General features: G+C 35.8%; 1 pseudogene; it reads left to right on the forward strand.

Annotated features, from left to right (window-relative positions):
- The first annotated feature begins 13,161 nt into the window (after window positions 1-13,161).
- Window positions 13,162-14,129, forward strand: LOC108769408 (uncharacterized; annotated as a pseudogene).
- Window positions 14,130-16,379: the final 2,250 nt, after the last annotated feature.

The following is a 16,379-nucleotide window of genomic DNA, read 5'->3' on the forward strand; positions in this document are numbered from 1 at the left end:
TGTAGTATTAAAAATATTTAAAAAATGCAATTGGGCATTGAACAATGACTTAGGTATCGATGGCTCGAACATCAGCAGCGTTTGGTTGCTCAGGCATCGGCTAAGATCAGCAGCATTTGATGACGTGAGCATCAGTAGCAGCGCTTTCTGGAAAAAAAGAGAACAAAAACTTATTGATTACTGTTCACTTTTAGCAGAGAATAAAATGCATTAATACAGTCACCATAAACGTATTTGTAAACAAAGAAGATACATACCGTTTGACTTATATTTTGCCGACGTTGATGGTGACATTGGCGACTTTGATGCTTTTTCTCCAGGACATTCCCAATATCTTGCTTTTTCCCTCGACGGTAGTGGACTTCCCGGACTTGGTGACAAGGAACGGTAGCCCTTGCGCTCGATCGATTTTCGACGTATATATTCTTTTACTTTGTCCATGTCTTAACGCTCGTAACTAAAGCTTACGATTGAATGAAAAAGCTTTATACACTGTCTCTCTCTCTCTCTCTATATATATATATATATACACTGCCTATATACATACAATGTAGTTTTATATACTTGTCTAGTTCAAGTCTTTTTTAATTTGTACAAATAGGGCACATATTAGATGAAAATATTAAATAACATGGACTTCTGCACTCCGAACAGTATTTGCCATCTATGGCTGCATGCGATTTAATAACATGTTTACGAATGATGTACATGTGTGTTCGATATCCGTTAATCTCGTGATACATGATGTGCACAGAATTGACGAACCACTCGTTGTATAACAAAAATATATCGCGCACTGTTTCGTCAGTACGTTCATTGCCATTATTTTCTGAGGATACACTATTTTATTCTTAGTGTCTTCACTTTGATCCTCACTCTGATCACTATTATAGTCGCTATCCTCCGATAATGCGGATGCGTCCTTATCATTGTCTATTATTGCCTCAAAATTCACATCTTCGAATACTTCATCGACGATGTCCATCAGGTCTTCTTCTAGTATATTATGAATAATATGAAATAAAAATATATACTATATTTTCATTATTTATTCAGTATACTATACAATACGACTTTAAGAAAGCTCTCTTCTAGACCGTACACTTCTAGACCCAAATTCATACTATACCCTTCTCTTTAACCGGAGTAGGTATCGTTTTTTCTAATTTTTTTTTAGGAATGCTTCAAAATTATATCCAAAATTATAAACTTAAGAAATTTTAAATTCTAGAGTTTTACTTAAAATGTTTCAATTCATTTTGTCTCATATACGTATAAAAACACAATTACTGATTTTTAATAACAGCCACGTCAGTGCTCGAAATATCAATCATTTCTATCGCGACCAATCTTTACATATTTATCTTAGACATGCTTCTATATATTGCTTCTATATATCCTCATAAAAGTTTATGAAAATACAATTCTATCGAGTTTCACTTGCATTTACACTTCTACTAACCTTGAAATCTTGAAACGTATTGCAAAAAACATGTTCGATTGTCATGTCCCCTCAAAAAAGAATGAACGATCGAGGCTCTTTTATCAAGGGAGAAAGACATTGCGTTTCAATATCATCGATTCAATAGCAGCCAAATGTTGGCACTCAATCGATTTTTTTTTAATTATGAAACTTGGTCGTATTTATTTAAAATAATTAATAAATGTTGTTTTTTTTTAGAAAAAATTACATTACACCATATGTTGGCCGAAAAACGGTGGAGCATATACCGGCGAATATCCTTTGTAACACTTTTCGTTTATAACCATTTATTTTTTGTATTGTTTTTGTTCATGGCAATATTCCCCCTTTTTGTGAAATTTTTGTTGTCTTGATGTGACTGCAGTCCCCAAAATCTATGATGTTTTACCCCCACCTTCGAAGGATCCCCCGCGCCCCGCATTTCCCTTGGAGCTCCCGAGTTAGAACTCCCTCTACACTACTCGAATAGAAAGAAAACTCAATTCAATGACAGATTTACAATAGGGTCAGGAAGATACTTCGAATATAACAAATACTAATAAATTGCGGGAAATTTGTCAGATGTATTGTAAAGAAGGACATTCAGCTTTGAATTGCAGAAAATTAACTAACTTGGGAGCAGAGATTTTATTATGGCAGATTTGCAAGAAATGTTGGCACGGCGCTGACAAATGTCGGCTTCGCGATCCTCAAACGCGACAATTCGTTAATATTTTACAAGGGAGTAATATAATTTGTCAATTGTGTTTTAAATCTAGCCATAATGCTAAAAGTTGCCAAATGAATAATTACAGTAATCAGAGTAAGCCCTCCGTAATCAGTCAATGGTGCGAAAGACCAGGTCATTCGGTTAATAATTGTTGGAAAAAACAAAATAAACAACGTGTTCTCTACATACCCTACAAGCGATATTACGATGCAAAATGCGCTTTATGAGATATTGATTCAATTATTATTTGCGGTATTATATCCGTTTTTACCATTAGCTATTTTTTAATTAACCTTTCGGGATATTGTCTCATTTCTAAGATTTCGGGATTATGATTTTTCCAAACATTATCACAGTTCTTAAATTTCGGGATTGTAATTTTTCGGCACATTGTCGTAGTTTTCAATTTTCGAGACATTTTTTTTGGAACTTTCCACGTCCTCCAAAAAATAAATTTCTCAAAGCAATAGATTTTGTATTTAATTCAACATACTTCTCGTTTGACAACCAGATTTACAAACAAAAATTCGGTACACCTATGGGGTTCTCATTATCTCCAATATTAACCGACATTGTAATGCAGGACTTGGAAGAACAAGTGTTGAAGACTTTTAATTTTAATATTCCGTTCTACTACACATATGTCGACGACATAATATGGCTATTCCATCATCTGAAGCCAACCTTGTATTACAAAAGTTTAATTCTTACCATCCTAGAATACAATTCACTTGTGAGATTGGCAATAAAACTATCAATTTTTCAAATACCATTATTATTATAGAAAACAATTTCATCAAGTTTGAAATATATAACCAACCATCTTTCTCGGGGAGATATCTTAATTATCAGTCTCAACACACCCGATATCCCAAAGCAAAAGGGACTGTAATAGGAACGGTTGACAAAGTTTTTTAAATCTCGCACTCAGATTTTTATAAAAAGAACCTTGAACGGGTGATCAAAATTTTATTAAATATATATAATGATTATCCATTAAATTTCATATTTAACATAATAGAAGAAAGAATTAAAGTTCTAAAAAATAAAAAACTCAAACCACCAATAAAAATAATGATTCTTCAAAAAAGGAGAACAAAGAAAAATTGCGATCTGCTTCACAATTCCATATGTACAATCTATTTCGAAAAAATTTAAAAATATTATCAAAGATACTAGATAACTCTCGTTTTTCAGTCTCAATAAATTCAGTTTAACGATAAAAGCGCAAAAAGATCCTCTTCCTGCAAATTGCAAAAAGAACATAATGTATAAAATTTCTTGTAATGATTGTTACGTGTCCTATGTTGGACAAATATGTAGACAATTAAAAACGAGGATTTCCGAACACAAAAATAACATCAATAGAAAGAAAATTAATCCCTCGGTTGCCACGAATCATAGGACACGTCATAATCACGATTTGGGAGAACGTTCAAATATTAGGCGTAAAACGTAACTACAATAAAAGACTAATATCAGAAATGATAAATACCAAGTGACTAAAGAACGGAATTAATTTAAACAAAGACACCGAGTTACTTAGTTCCTCATATTTTTGTTATTTGACCGATCACTAAATGTCTACAGTTAAACATAATCCATCTTCATTACGACGATTGACACCACAGCATGAACATCATCGACTTGTCTAATATATATTCTATTTATTTAATTATTGTAGTGTCGTCTTAAATTTTAATCCACGTAAAGAAATTGCGTTGTAATAATTATTATGTAATGACTAATTTGTATTTGACGTGCTCCTGAGGTGAATCTCCACAGCAATTCCTGTAAATTTTTTATTAATATCTTTCGAATCTAATATTCAATTACTATATTTAAGGTCAAAATACCGTTGACCACCAGCTTTTTAACTGGTTATGGGAAATTTGGTGTTGGAGTGGATGTCACAGGATGAAGATATTTATGAAAATTGTATATCACGCTCGCTGAAGAAGACTAAAAGTTAGCAGAAACGTTCGACAAATACTATAGTATATTATCGATATTAATCATACGAGGATTGTCTCATATCAATCTTAAAAAAACGCGCAATTATTACAGCGCCGATTCCTAAAGGCTCATGTAACTTGTTAATTATTTTAATGTAAGGAATCTTATTTCATTGTAAGTATTATTAAAAACGTGATAAATCTTATATCTAATAGTCAGGACGGATTTCACATTCCTGGAGAAAAAGTAACGGCAACTCGTATATTGCAACATCAGATACCGACTACAGATAATCGGCCTATTAACACTCGACAGTACAGATTTCCACAGCTACATAAGGAAGAAATAAACAAGCAGATAGAAGAAATACTAGAAGGCGGCATCGTAAAACCCTCACAGTCGCCGTACAATATCCCTATTCAGATCGTACCCAAAAAGGAAGACTCGAAACGAAATAAACGCTGGTTTTAGATTTCAGAGCTTTAAATGATAAAACTATTCGCAACGCTTATTCATTACCTAACATCGTCGATATTCTAGATCAATTAGGCGGAGCACAATATTTTTCAGTATGCGATCTAGCCTCCGGATTCCACCAAATAAAAATGGATCCTCTAGACAGTCATAAAACTGCATTTTTTACAACACCTTTTGGTCATTATGAGTTTGATCGAATACCTTTCGGATTAAAAAACGCTTCCGCCACTTTCCAACGATTAATGAATTTATTGAAAATCCAGTACCTGACAACGATTTACCTGATGAAAATGCGGACTCAATACCATTTACACACGAAGAACTCTAAGCTGCCGAGATTACAAATTACTGAGAGGGCATTAATTCATATATAATCCTCCTACTTATAATAGAATACAAACTTGAAGCCAAACAAGAAATAAAAACATTCATCAAGGAAAATTATTGCAACAATCACAAGGAAATCAAGACCAAATTGAAGAGACAGAAGATAGAAACGATCCACCAAACAAGGAAAATTACATTGAGTACGATGCAAGCAGTGAAGACGAAGGTCAAGAATCAAAATATAATGAAAATAATAGAAGTAAAAATTCGAGAGTAAAACCTACTCTCACCAACATTCAAACATTTAAGAATAATGTAATTGACAGTCATGATTTATTATCCTCTTATGTAAGGATAACGTTGTATACTTTGTGGATACACCAATGAGGAACCGTTACATTCGGGTTCACAAAAACTATTCGAACGGAATAAAATTCCGAGCTTGAATCCTCTTATTTTAGGAGAAGCAAAAGCAACAAAATATGAGAAATATTATCATATAGCTCTGCCTATCAATGAAGGACAACGAGAAGGCCCCATTGGTGGCTTTAAATCAAATCACTGTAGTAGTAAAAAATTTACGAAGTATTATTGAAATTAAAACTAGAAATAATCAGTATCGCAAAAACAGATTTTATTAATAACGTCCCATGGAGCGATATAAAATCTTTATTACAAATAACTTTCATTGACTCAGCAACTAAGCTAATCATATGCGACGGATTAATTAAATGTCCACCTAAAGATCTCCGCTCTATTATAATCGGTGAAATGCATTGCCCACCTACTGGAAGACATCGAGTTGTTACAAAAACATACCATAGAATAAAGCATAGCTATTACTGGGAGAATCTCAAAATCCGATGTTCAACGATATATTCAACAATGCTTACAATGCCAATTGAAAAAACTAGTACGAGTAAAAACTAAACGCCTATAGTAATTATCGACACGCCAGGATCCTTGTTTGACAAAATTGCCATGGATATCGTAGGACACTTATCTAAAACGGAAAGAGATAACGAATACTGCAAGATCAACTGACAGAATTTTGCATGGGGATACCCTAATCAAATCAAACTTCTGAAACAATAGCAGAGGCTTTTGTAGACAGATTTATTTGTGTATTAGGATTACTTAATACTGACGGATTAAGGAAGAAATTTTATTAGTGATCTAATGAAGAAGATTGCAAAAATATTCAGAATTTGCAAATTTCGCACTACCTTTCATTCTCAATCAAATGGATTATTAGAAAGATCACATCATGCATTGGGAGAATATTTAAAGTAATATGCTAATGCACAAAAGCAATGGGATAGATGGATCCAGCTCGCGATGTTTAATTACAATACCAGTGTACACGAAGCAACAAAACATTCTCCATATGAACTGATTTTCGAAAAAATAGTCAGAATTCCTTCAAGCAAACTTTTGGCATCGGACGATAAATTAATCAGCTACAATGGTTACCTAATAAACCTTGTCACAACTTCATTTTATACAGATAAACGTTTGTGAGAATGTTAAAGAGGCCAAACTTAAATCGAAGAAGCACTACGACAAAAAAAATTAACTCTCAGATCTTTAAACCTGGAGATCAAGTATTTATATTGAAAGGACCTAAACTTGGAAAATTTGGAGATCAATATATAGGACCTCAAGAAGTTTTAAAAATCTTAAATAGGAACAACGTAAGGATTAAAATCAAGAAGAACAATCGAATCGTAAATCCTAATCGATTACGAATTTCCCAAACCGGCTTCAGATTAAACAACATTTAAATCACGTGCTATGCCATGTATGTGAAATTACTTTTCCTTAAAAATCACGCATCAAACATATTAAGATTCCTGAATCACGAATCCAATAACCATACGAAGCGATGATAATTACTCTTGAGTCCAGACATAAGAGCGAAGACGAAATGGGTAATTTAAAAAAAAATTGCTCATCTGACCAGCACACCACTAAAAAAAACAGTAGCAGTTCATTCAGGTATATTGTAACCATCGCTTCAAATAAGAAGAATGTAAATTGTAACCTTTGTATTTTATATCCGACGTAATCTATATGATTCTCTATTTGTAATTTTAATTTTTACTATACTCTATATATATATAATTTCTTTTAATTAGCATATATCAATTCGCGAATCCAGTTATATTGTAATCTTAGTTTATAATTTTGCGCATCCTATTTTTAATTTCAATTATTACGCGTAGTCTTTAATTTTTTAAATTAAGATTGCGTTTCTTTTCTACCAAATTGTAACCGATTGATTACATTGCAAATAATGGCAAAAGAAATCGATTAATCGTGTGCTTTCTTTCCTTTTGAATAAGAAAAAATATATATATATATTATAATGGAAAGACAAATAAGTCACCTGATTATCAAACCTGATGAAGATGAGTTTCCTCCTGTCAACAACCCCTCCCCCTCTCCTCTTTAAGGAACGTGAGAAAGAAATCTCACAAATTAATTATATATTTCACCACATTCCGATGTATTATTTCATACGGAGGACTCATTCTGTCGGAATCGCAAGCCTGCCGTCTCCGTTATACGATGGTATCTGCTAATAAATTAATGTTGCACTCGTTATTTCCTCCGCACTAATTTATAAAATTCTCGACGAGATGCGCAACGATAACGGGTCTTAAAACACGTAAATTCGAGCTAAGACTGGAAAGTAATAGTCTGCCCGTGAGGCATGACTTAGGTTGAGTGGGGAGGCCTAGCAAAGGCAATCGAAAGGGAAACTTACCTCCAAAAAGGGGGCAAAAAAGGGGAGGAAAGAAAAAAATAATGTCTGGTTCGTACCAGATGATATTCAGGTGAAAGTATTTCTATGTGCCATCCATCTACTACAATTTTCGTTTTTTTTTGCCTATTCAGGAGGAAAGGAATAGCATGAGACAAGACTAACTTCATAAATACAGAATTGAGTATTTATGTATATGTATATGTCGCTGCGCGTAGCTTAGCGCCGAGACACTACCAGTGTCTCCAGATATGTGTGTGTGTGTGTGTGTGTATATGTGTGTGTGTGTAATATGAATGCACTGCAGGAAGAAAGGGAACGCACCAAATTCGCACATGTATTCATATATACGCCCGCGATATCACATGCGAACACGTAATTGCGTATGTATATGAATACTTATAGATATACAATTATGCGTATACTAAAATAAGAATAAGAAAGACGAAAGAACAAAAAAATGGTTTCAAATGTCATCTCTCTTTTCTCTTTTTTTGAAATTAAGCCATCTAAGCAAAAAAAAATCGAACCATGAACTCATAGGTTATTGCCACGACTGATCGTTGAACGAAGAAATCATTCTTAATTTATTTATTTTTGAAAATTAGTTTTTACACCTCCAACATTTGTCTAAAGCGGGGGGTATTATGTCCAGTGGACCCACGATTTCTTCGTTTCGCGAACGTTCGACAAAATAATCTTTAGGACAAAGCACGAACAAAAACTCGAGCGTTAACGGTCACCGATCGGCGAGCGTGAATATTTAAAGAACAATTTTAAAGAACGTGTCGTTAGAAACCTTCTCAGCGATATTGGTAAAATAAGCAAAAACATAGATACTCAGAATCGACTGATCCACGGCAATATTTATGACAAGATTACAAACCATGTTGAGAAAATCTTGTTTAACACGATCGGTTTTAGCAAATACAAAATCTAAACGCGGATCAGAGATCCTGTGTAGATAAAAACGAATATTTTCAAACTTGTAAAAGCAAGTTGAAGGGCGTTTTCTCGTTAACAGCAGAAAATTAATAAAATAAATATAGGACGACAAAGCGCGTCGCTCCTAATTTTTTGTTCCTTTTCTAGATTGTCGATCATAAAATTTAAGCAAATACTGTCTAGACGAGAAAACGCACGTTCAAGTAATAAAAGAAAAACCGGTGATTGAAAAAAAGGAAATATGAAAATTCGGATAAATCATAACCAAATCGTTTGGAAGGGATGATGAGTTAGATCCCCTCTCTTTAAAAATGGAGATGGTTAAACTAAACTCGCCAATAGGTGACTGTAAATCTAAAACCCTTAGAGAAAGTGATGCGTATCACCAATAAGTTTTCAAGAGATTAAAACTTGTAGTGCGAGCGGAGCAATTTTAGAATTAGTTCCCCAATAACAAATCGGGAAACAAATTTTTTATCAAGAGCGAAAAAATCCCACTAACCCGAATTCTCGATTTTCCAACCTAATATATCCTATCAAAGAACCATCTTCCAAAGAACTCCTATATATTAGGTGTTAAACTTAATTCCTGCCGTTTTTCGTCTCTAAAATTAATTTGTTTCGAAGGGAAGATGAATGAATACCTTAATCAAAGTAATTTCCTCCATTTTCTACTTTATTACTAATTAATAATACTTTATTAATAATACTTTGATTAAGGTATTTCCCTTCGAAACAAATCAATTTTGGAGACGAAAAACGGCAAGAATTAAGTTTAACACCCAATAAATCGTGGCACCGCGAGACTCGCTCTCTGATTTTGTCTCTTATTTTTTGCATACGATGCATCACAATTATTGCACTTAATCTTATAAACTACATTGTTTTTCGAAAAATGAGGACGAGGATCTTTATGTACTTTAATATATTTTTGTAATTTATTCGAACTATAAAAAGATACCTTAATATTGTTTCTATTAAACTGATTAAATTCTTCGGTCAACGACGGAATAAAAGGCAGCGTGAACCATGATGGAACAACCGATGGATCTTTGTTCTCATTAACTCAATCAACCAACGCTGCATCTTTAACTCTGATGCTATTCAATTTCTTATTGATTGTATCAAAAATAAGTTTGAGTGAATAACCATTATTCAATAAAATGTCTATTATCAGTGTTAAATTTTTCTTGTGGAATTCAGAATCTGTAAATAGCTCTATTCACCAAACTGAAGATTACACCCTTTTTTTTGAGATAATGGATGGTTGGAGAAAAAAATTCAAAAATTACCCGAAAAACTAAGTTTATGATACCAATTAAAAGTTACGAGATTGTTTTTTGATCATAATTTTGACATCTAAAAAGTTTAGTGAGTTTTTCTAACCTCCAAGGTGAGTTGGAGACGTGGGTGAAACAAATAATTAAAGCATTCGAAAAAAGTGAAAACCTCAGATGATGGAACTGCAGCGCATAAGTTTTCGACACATCAAAAATAAAAAAGATATTACGGCTCGACAGCGCAGTGCCAGCCCGCAACAATTATTCGAATTCGGCGATTGCCGCCACCTGTTGATTTAAATATTTTAGAAAACTCGATCTTCCTTGAATGGAAATTTACCGACCAATCGGATGTCCGTTGCGTGAAGGGATCTCGTAAATCCACAATATTTTACGATGAGGATTACACTAAACGCGTTCCTGCGAAATAGTCACCATGGTAGCTCCAGGAGCATTCCACGGTTGGTCACCTGTTCCAACCAAGTAAACGACAAATCGCGCGCATACCTCGGTGTAAATCTCGCAGCTCCCGACTGGCCGTCCGATAGGGGTGGCACCCAGTTGGACACGGCTCAATTGGACACGAGCCACTCACAGCTTGAGACTACAAAGCTCCTAGGCACCGGTCGCTGTGATTGGTGGTGTCCAATCGAGCCGTGATCAATCAGGATCACCCCGTCCGATAGTGAGTGTTACGTCTTGAGGTTCAACCGTTGGTAATCAATACCTGGACAAACCTAGGGCTAATAGTGGGTGCAAGATCGCGCGGTTATTACCAGTAAAGAAAAGTGAATGGGGAATCTGCCTCGTTCAGCTGCTGAAAAGGGGGTGCTAGACACGATGAGAATAGTTGAATTTTGAGACATCCAGGGAGTGTCTCCTGCTCTATTCAGGGAAAAGGTGAATTCTTCTAAGATTTCCGGGCAATCGCGGCAATTTGAAATATGACGAACGGTAGCCAAAGAGACGGAGCATGAACTACAGGTCTCGAGTTTTTCAACAAATCCTAAATGGATGTAATGCCGTAAGGTTCCTAGGTACTTGGTCTTCTCAGTGGCCGGCAACTGGGTGTAACACTCGGGACACTTGTTATCGTTGGCTTCCTTATTTCGATAAATTAGGGCAGATACGCAGCAGGCGCTAGTTACCCACGCGGCGTAAGGGTCTATATCGATGAGGCGGCCAGCGGCGGAGGAACGTGAAAATGGATGCACGGGGCACATGCTATATACATTTAAGGTGAATTTTCACGAGCTGCTCTAACCGGCTATTTTAGCGACAAAAAGGATCACGTGATCAAAATGGACATTTGATATTCGTCAATTTTGACCACGTGATTCTTTTTGTCGCTGAAACAGCCGGTTTGAGCAGCCCGTGAAAATTTACCTTTATTCATGAAAATATAAAAAAAGAAGAATTAAAACTAACTTACATGATTAATTAAGATTGTGTTGTTTTTTTTTGTACAATAATTCCTTACTGGCGAAATCGTGAGCGAGCATATGTGGATTGTTTTTGTCATTACAATTTGTGTGTGTGTGTGTGTGTGTGTGTGTGTGTGTGAGGAGGGGGTAATTATTGGGTAAATTGTTCGAATTATCTGGTGTCCTTGTCTTCCTAAAGTGGCTCGGTGATCGGCCCGATCTCAGTGGAATTCAGCGAGATGTTAGGTCTTCAATAATGCACTGAACTGTTTCTACGTTACTAGATCGACTGGCCGAATGACTCTTATACTTCGAAAATGACTGACTGACTGACAGAACCGGACACAGAATATGAGCAGGAAATAATGAGAGCGAATCTCGTTGTGTCACGGTTTATATAGGGAGCTTTGGAGGGTGGTCCTCTATTGAAAAGTGTTAAGTAGGAAAAATCGGGGATTCGGTTGGAGGGATTTTTCTGTTTTTGGTAGGAAATTCATGTTTCATATTCTTACTGGCGAACTATTTTCAAAATTTGCTCCACTCGCAGTGCAAGTTTCATCCCTTGAGAATTTATTGGTGATATGTCATCACCTTCTCTAGATTTTCTGGTCTACGGTCATCCATTGGCGATTTTAGTCTTAGGTTTTCTTTCTGAAGAGAGAGGGTATTTCGCTCATCGCTCCTTCCGAACGACCCGACCACGACAATTTGAAAGCTCGCATTTCCTTTTTTTTTCATATCTCCTATTCTTACTTGAACGTGCGTTCTCTCGTCTAGACAGTATTTGCTCCAAATTTTATGACCGTCAGCAAAAAATTAAAAACTACTCCTGTTATCCTATTTCCAGTACTGCTTCCTGTTGTTAACGAAAGAACGTCCTTCAACGCATTGTTACACGTTTTGAAATGCGATCTTCTATCACTCAGAATTCCCAATCTGCATTTAGATATTTTTTTATTGAAACTGAATGTGTTTAAACCGAACTTTATCGACATGGCTTGTAATCCTGTCATAAGTTTCATTACTGTGGATCGGGTGATCCTGGGTATTTATGTTTTTTGTCATCTTTCCAAAATCGTTGGAAAGACTTTCAATGACACATCTTCTACATATTGTCACGCTCGCTGACCGGTGACCTTAACTCCCGCATTTTTTCCTCGCGCCTTGTCTCAACGATCACCTTGTTAAGTTCACGAAAGTGGAGTCCTCCCTGACGTAACAGTATTTTCACGCGGATTATATAAAATTATCAGCTTTTACAATAACCGTAACTCTTATTTAAATGATTTCGGCGATGTATAATTCAAAATTAAACTATGTCTAATTAACGGAGCTTTTTTTTTTAAGGTGGAGAAAATCTTCTGACCCCCTTCAAGGAGCGATGGTCCTTATTAATGGTTAATTAATGGTTAATTAGATTATCGAGTTTGTATTCATACACACATACACACACACACACATTATATTATCATGAGTACAATTAGTAGATAAAAAAATTATTAAAAATCGAGTCACTAAATAGCTGCGGGCTAGAATAATTTTCATTGATTTTGATTAATTTCTAGGCATCTTGGATGCAATTCATACATTTTATGTTTTGATTTTGACGGCTTAGCCGCAATGGGAGAAAGACGTCGAGCTCAAGTAGAACAACAATTTATACACGTTTATAAAATGTTTAGGATTTAATGGTTATTTATATTTTAAACTCGTTTAAGGTTATTTTAAATACGTTTTTTAGGAACCGGTTAAATGATCATGTTGTACAAACGTTTTAAAATAATAAAGCGATAATGGGAACACTGGATCATTTATGTTCTACAAATACAAATTCGAAACACGAGAATTATCCTCCAGGAGAGGATAGTTGGTGCAAGTGGTGCAAGGCTGAAGCAGCAGGTAAAGAGAAGGATTTCGACCATCTGCCTCCTCTTCATCCAGATATCGTTAAACATCTCATTCCTATTTACGAAACCTTTCGAAGGATGACTTGCTGACTAGATGTTTAGGAGGACACACTCAAAACTTGAATGAGAGTTTCAATTCTACCATCTGGCGCCTAACTCCAAAACATTTGAATTCAGGAATTAAAATTGTGGAAATAGCTTTTATTGCAGCAAATATCTTCAACGAAGGATACTTTTCCATTTTGAGAACAATGAATTTGCTAGGAATAAATATTGGATATCACTGTAAAATTTTCGCCCACAAGTACGACGAGCAGCGAATTACGAGGCAGGAGCGTCACAGCTTGATCAGCTCAAAGGAAGCCAGAACAACTCGTAGGAACCAATTATTGGAACAAAACGAGTTCTATGAAGAAGCAGAAGGCTTAGTACATGGGCCTGACATGGCAGATTAGCATCTAATTGATGTAAGTTTGCAATAACTATAATTTTTTCGTATCGAAAACTTTAAACGCGTTTTTCTCGAAACCACGTTTTTCAAGTTTATGTAACTTCTCAGAAAATAAGTATTTGACCGATTCACTTTTTCCGAAGTTTTTTAATTAGCTAATAACCTACTGTCCTTGATGAACTAAAAAATGTAACTAAATTTTTTTTTCATAAAGAAGTCAAAAATTTCTCGTAAAAATTGTAACTTTTTTTTTAATTCATACAATTTCTTTAATTCTGCACTTTTTCTTGGTTTTTTAAATTCATTTAGGATAAAATTTCCTGAAAATTAATAAAAAATTTGATTTTTTTATTTTAGATAAGAATTGGATCCGCTAGACGTTACACAAAATGACAACTCCGGCTGCACGGCAGTATAAACATATTAAAATATAACAATGTATATAACGTTTTTTTAAATAAAAAAAATATTTTTGTATTGTCTATAGATGTCGTAAAACAACTCTGAAATTTTGTATTGATCCGCTTAATGGTTGCTGAGAAAAAAATTCGCGAAAATCATCGTTTTTTCGGCATCCTAAATAAGGCTCTCCCCTTAATTACCTTCAAGGTTATGTTCAGATTCCAGGAGGATCCTGTTTGCCTACAATCCCGATTGCACACACCACTCATATCAGCTGGTGCCTAGTAGTTTTTCACTGCTTTACCAATGAGAATATTTTATTTTTAAATTGGCCAATTAGTGACGTATGTGTGCAACATGCAATGCGTGCAATCGGAGCCTTCTCCATAACGTTTTCGGCCCGGCCAGGTTTGCACCAACCTGGGTTGGATTAATGTCCTTTCGTGCTCTCCTATTGGTAGAGCGGGTGACGTCAACCAATAGGAAAGATTAATCCAACCCAGGGTATCAATCATGAAACTTTATCCTTAGGATGGAAAGTGAAAAGTGAAAATTTTAACCATTGAAGTTAATGGAGAAATTTGTCACTTTTCGCTTTTCATCCTAGGAAAAAAGTTTCATGATCGATACCCAGGTTGGTCCAAACCCGATCGGGCCGAAAACGCTATCAGATTTCCACCTGGGGGTCGATTGTGTATCTTGAAAGAAGGTGAAAATTACAAAAGTGAGCGAATTTACTAGAGTACTGATAATTTAATTGGTCAACACCTAGTAAATTTGCTCACTTTCGTAATTTTCACCTTGTTTGAAGAGGGGTAATCCCGATTGACCACGGCTCAATTGGACACCACCAATCACAGCGACCGGTGCTTAGGAGCTTTGTAGTCTCAAGCGCTGTGAGTGGCTCGTGTCCAATTGAGCCGTGTCCAACTGGGTGCCACCCGTTTGAAGATACAGGATCGACTACTGACTAACGAGCGCGTTTGAGTGAGTAGGAGTTACAGTTGGAGGAAGTAGGAGTATGTTGGAGCATGCGACGCGAACAAACCTCAGGTATCACTTTATTCTTGTTATTTATCGAATGTTAAACAAGGATGACCTAACACCCGGAGAATACCCAGGTGGTAATCATACAGGCCTCAACATATAGGTTAATCATGTGCTTGTAGGAGACAGTTATCTTCATTTAAACCAGCTTAACGAGGTTAGTTTTTATAATATGCACACGCACATATACAGGCATCGGCGGAATCCGCAAAAGAAATAAATTTGCGCAACAGAAAACGGCGGAATGAATACTGGATTCGGGGTAGCACCCAATTGGACACGGCTCAATTGGACACGAGCCACTCACAGCGCTTGAGACTACAAAGCTCCTAAGCACTGGTCGCTGTGATTGGTGGTGTCCAATCGAGCCGTGATTAATCGGGATCACCCCCTGGATTCGATGTGCGTCGTACGACGTTCAACAACTAATCAGAAAACAGGATTTTGCTTCGTATCATCAATACGAAATAAAATTCTGCTTTCTGATTGGCTGCAGAACGTCATATGACGCACATCGGATCCAGTGAATTCAGCACAAGTCTTTCTTTCTGGAATAGTGAGAGAAGAATGGAAGGCAAGCGACCAGCGTAAATGCGCGCCATCTATCATTTCAAATGTTAACTGTTTGATCGGCCATGTTATGAGACGTAAAGCTGGCTTTTCATACGCAGCACGCTGCGGCAGCAATTCGTAACTATTGGTTAAAAATTTTACATGAGATGACGCACGCAAAATACATTTTGCCGTATCTCATTGAAGTTCAACCGAACGAACAACGAGCAGCAAAGAATTTAAAGCCAAGAAAGTCTGCAATATTTGCAAAAAATGTGAAAATTGAGTACATTTATAATGAGTGCATACAATGAGTACATTTTTATTAAGATTTAAAGCGATGGGGATAGTTTAAATTCTAAATAATTATCTGAAATAATAGTTGTCCAAATTGTAACTGCATTAACAGTTGCCTTATGCTGGATTCACACTGCATCCGATTTGCGTCGTACGACGCTCTGCAACCAATCGGAAAATAAGATTTCAATGGATTTTGCTTCATATCATCGGAATTCTGTTTTCTGATTGGTTGAAGAGCGTCGTACGACTCAAATCGGATGTAGTGTGAATCCAGCATAAGCTGATCGCAAATTTGTTGCGACAGCCAATCTGAAGCTTGCATTTTGAAATCAACGCTTTATATTGGTTGTCG

Source organism: Trachymyrmex cornetzi, unplaced genomic scaffold (assembly GCF_001594075.2).
Source record: "Trachymyrmex cornetzi isolate Tcor2-1 unplaced genomic scaffold, Tcor1.1 scaffold90, whole genome shotgun sequence".
In the NCBI taxonomy this organism is placed as follows: Eukaryota; Metazoa; Arthropoda; class Insecta; order Hymenoptera; family Formicidae; genus Trachymyrmex; species Trachymyrmex cornetzi.